Source organism: Myotis brandtii, unplaced genomic scaffold, assembly GCF_000412655.1.
Source record: "Myotis brandtii unplaced genomic scaffold, ASM41265v1 scaffold344, whole genome shotgun sequence".
Lineage (NCBI taxonomy): Eukaryota > Metazoa > Chordata > Mammalia > Chiroptera > Vespertilionidae > Myotis > Myotis brandtii.
The window spans coordinates 3,384,964-3,389,361 of NW_005363247.1; the positions used below are offsets into that span (position 1 = coordinate 3,384,964).

General features: G+C 36.9%; 1 protein-coding gene across 1 annotated transcript in view; it reads left to right on the forward strand.

Moving 5' to 3' along the window:
- ADGRV1 (adhesion G protein-coupled receptor V1) overlaps positions 1-4,398 on the forward strand; it is a 462,684-nt gene that overhangs the window by 311,912 nt on the left and 146,374 nt on the right. The gene's annotated exons all lie outside the window — the stretch shown is intronic.

Sequence of the window (4,398 nt, forward strand, 5' to 3'; positions counted from 1 at the left end):
CTGCTCGCACCCACCTTGGCTGGCCTGGTGCTGCCCGCTTGCTGGCCCTACCCCCTGCCGCCACCACACCCTCCCAACCACTGTCAGGGCCTGTGGGCTGGGGGCAGCTCCTGCATTGAGCATCTGCCCCCTGGTGGTCAGTGCACATCATAGCGACCAGTCGTTCCACCTGTCGTTCTGCAGTTCGGTCGATTTGCATATTAGGCTTTTATATAGATAGATTAAGTGAATTTGTAGTTTTGAAGTCTAACAAATCTCCATGCACACATGTATATACATGCCTTAACCCTGAACCTGGTGTCTTACAAGCTCCTTTTATTGACTCCACATGTAGAAAGAAAAAACACAAAAACCTTTGTAATAATAAAGCTTATTCAGCTCCCTTGTTGTAACTATAATTAGAGAAAAGAGTAACATTTCAAAATAGGAAAGAATAGCTTATTCACAATCTTTTGAAGACAATATTACCTAATTATTTCACAGGCTATTGTGGAGATAAAAATTACTTAATAGACGTGAAAAATCGTTGAAAGTAAAAAGCACCATATAAGTAGAAATCATTTTAATATTCATATTGCCTGTGATCAGTTATGATTGTCTATTATATACTGAACAAATGCTTGTGATCAATGTATGCAAATGTATTTTACACCTAAGCAATCACAGACACCTGTCCCACATCACATTCAACCAAAGGAGACTAGCTACATAATGCACACCTATTAAGATACCGTATATAGCAATTTTGTCTTTTTATTATTGAGATTCAATGAGATTCCTTCATACTGATTATAATATTGTAATGCATTTTCCCCACATAAAATTCTAAAAGCCTAATTGTCTAGAAAGGAACGATCGTGTCTTTTCGAGATTTTGTTACGACATTTTACTACCCCTGGCTTTAATTTAAGTCTCAGGATGCTGGGATTAATTTCAGAAAGTTCTGCATCATTCTTTGTCAGATACAAAGTAAGCATGAGACAAGCCCTGGTAGCCAGCAGCCCGTTCTTTCATGGGCTCCTGGGGGAGACAGGACTCATTTGGTGGCAGTTTTAACATTCCAGCTGTACCCTCCCAGCCTTGATGAATAGGACCTGATGAACGTGGTGTTAAGTAGAAGAAGCTCTCTCTCTTGATGTTTCTAAAAGGATTTTTTTAATTTTTCAATTACAGTTCACATTCAGTATTATTTTGTATTAGTTTCAGGTGTGCAGCATAGTGGTTGGGCAATCATATACTTTACAAAGCATACCCCCTGATATTTCCAGCACCATACATAGTTATGACAGTATTATTGACTATATTCCATACGCTGTGCTTTACATATTTTATCATTACCAATCTGAACTTCTCAATTCCTTCACCTTTTTCATCCAGTCCCCCATCCTCCTTCCCCTCTGGCAACCATCAGTCTGTTCTTTGTATCTGTAAGTCTGTTTCTGTTTTGTTTGTTCATTTATATTGTTCTTTAGATTTCAGATATAAGTAAAATCATATGGTATTAGTCTTTCTCTGATTAACTTATTTCACTTAGTATAATACCCTCTAGGTCCACCCATGTTGCCGCAAATGGTAAGATTTCATCCTTTTTTATGGCTGAGTAATTCCATTGCATATATGTACCACTACTTTCTTATCCACTCACCTATTTATGGGATTCCATAACTTGGCTATTATAATATGCTGAAATGCACATATGGGTGAATGTATTCTTTCAAATTAGTATTTTGGATTTCTTCAGATATATACCCAAAAATGGAATTGCTAGATCAGAAGGCAGTTCCATTTTTAATTTTTTTAGGAACCTCCATACTGTTTTCTATAGGGCTGTGCCAATTTACATTCCTACCAATCTGTGACCTTTATTATTTTCTTCTTTTTACTAATTTGGGGCTTAGTTTTTTTGTGTTTTTTTTTTGTTTTGTTTTGTTTGTTTGGTTTAGTTCCTTGAGGCATAAAGTTAGGTTATGTCTTTTCTTTTTTCTTACTGTCAGCATTTATCACTATAAACTTTATCTTAGAACTGCTTTTGCTGTATCTCATAAGTATTGGTGTGTTGTATTTCCATATTTGTTTGTTTAAAGATTTTTTTTATTCTCCTTTTGATTAGTTGTTTGACCTATTGGTTGTTCAGGAGTGTACTATTTAATTTTAATATACTTGTGAATTTTCTAGTTTTCTTTCTGTTATTGACTTCTGGTTTCATACCATTGTGGTTGGAAAAGATAGTTGGTATGACTTCAGTCTTCTTAAATTTGTTAAGACTTGGTTTATGACCTAGTATATGATCTATCCTGGAGAACGTTCTGCATGCACTTGAAAACAATGTGTATTCTGCAGCTGTTGGACGGCATGTTCTCTATATGTCTGTTAGGTCCATTTGGTCTAAAGTCCAACATTTCCTTATCAATCTTCTGCCTAGATGATCTCATTATAGTTGAAAATGAGATTATTGAAGTTCCTGACTATTATTGTATTGTTGTGTATTTATCCCTCCAGGTCTCTTACTATTTGCCTAATATATTTGGATACATTGTTGGTTACATATATCTATTTATGATTGTTCTAGCTCTGTGACACTGAGCAAGTTAACTTCTGAGAGCCTGCAGTTCTCCGTCTGTGGGATAGGTGTAATAAAATTTGTGATGTAGATTGTGATGTGGATTGAATGAGACGATGCATGTAGAGAAAATGTATGTGCGGTGCCTGGTAAGAGGAAGGGTGAGTTGTGACAAGCTCATATATGGGCCTGTGAATGTTAGTCTCATCTGAAGTAGTAATTACATCTAACCTATCAGACAAGCCTGGCTAAACATTATTAACCCTATAAATTCTTGAAGAGCAGCTTACCATTTTACTACCTACAGTTATTCTGAAACTATCATTTCAGTGATTTCTATCTTTTTCTTTTGCATCTTTGACATTAGGATTACAAGCAACATACCCTAATATTTCTGAAACTCAAAAGCTTTTATCAACGTAAGTTAGAATTTGTTTTGCTTAGTTTTGTTTTTGTCATAAGGGAGGGGGAACGCTCTAAAGCTTGCAATCTTCTACACTGGATGCTGTCTTATTTAGTTCTGGCTGATATAACAGAATGCCTGGGTGACTTAAATGATAAACACTTACTTCTCACTTCTGGAAGCTGGAAATTCAGATCAGAGTGCCAGCATGGTCAGGCTCCTGGTGAGGGCCCTCTGGCTGGTTCTGTCCTCACATGGCCTTCCTCGGAGCATGCGGGGAGGGAGCCTGCTTCCTTCCTATTTTTGTGAGGTAATTAATCCCATCACAAGCCCTGGGGCCTCATGACCCAGTATAACCTCCCAAAGGCCCCACCTCCAGATACTTCACATTGGGGGTTAGGGGTTCAACATAATTTATTTTGGCAGTGGGGAGATTTTGGTGACATTTAAACATTGAGTCCATATCAGATATTTTTATGTTTAAAATTAATAGATTAAAATAAATTAAGTGTGAATACAATCTGACATAAAAGCTTAGATATTCATTTAGTTCCAGGGAGTCATTTTTGGTTAAGACCATGAGTTCTGAAAAATAGCAGAACTTCAGCTTCATTTATATTGAAATATAAAGAACTATATCCTTCCATCTCTGAGACAACTAAATTTATTCTAAAATTATTCTCAGAGAGTAGTGTCATATATTTTTCTTTATAGTGGCTTTATTAGTATCAACAATAGCTTTTTCCAAGTCATAATATTTATGATAATAACAATATTGTAATAATATGTAACCTAACCTGTAACCTTTTCCCAAAGATACTTAGTATATATTTTCTTATCTTTTTTGTATGTATATTCTAGCACATATATACAAACATGCTCACACACACATAGACACAACAAAAACAGGATACCATATGCACTAGATTGCAATTTACTTTTATTAGACAATTTTCTATGTCATATATATCAATCACATTTTATACTATAATGTTCTATTATATTTATTTAACATTCAATTGGTGGACTTCTGGACTATTTTCAGTTTTTCTTTTTAACATTGTTATAATAAATATCCCCATAGAGGTAACTTTGTACACGTGTGTTAATATTTTTCAAAGGATGAATTTTGAGCCGTGGAATGGCTCATTCAAAGGACACATATATAATTTTTTACTTTATCAGATACTAGAGGCCCGGTGCACAAAATTCATGCACTGGGGGTGGGAGTTCCCTCAGTCCAGCCTGCCCCTCTCACAGTCCGGGAGCCCTCAGTGGATGTCCTACTGATGGCCACAGTCTGGCAGCAGAGGCTCGGAGCAGGCTTCCCGTGTGTGTGTGTGTGTGTGTGTGTGTCTGCTGGGGCCTGCCCCCAGCCGCGCCACGTAGGCTCGAAGCAGTTGCCGTGTGTGTGTGTGTGTGTGTGTGTGTGTGT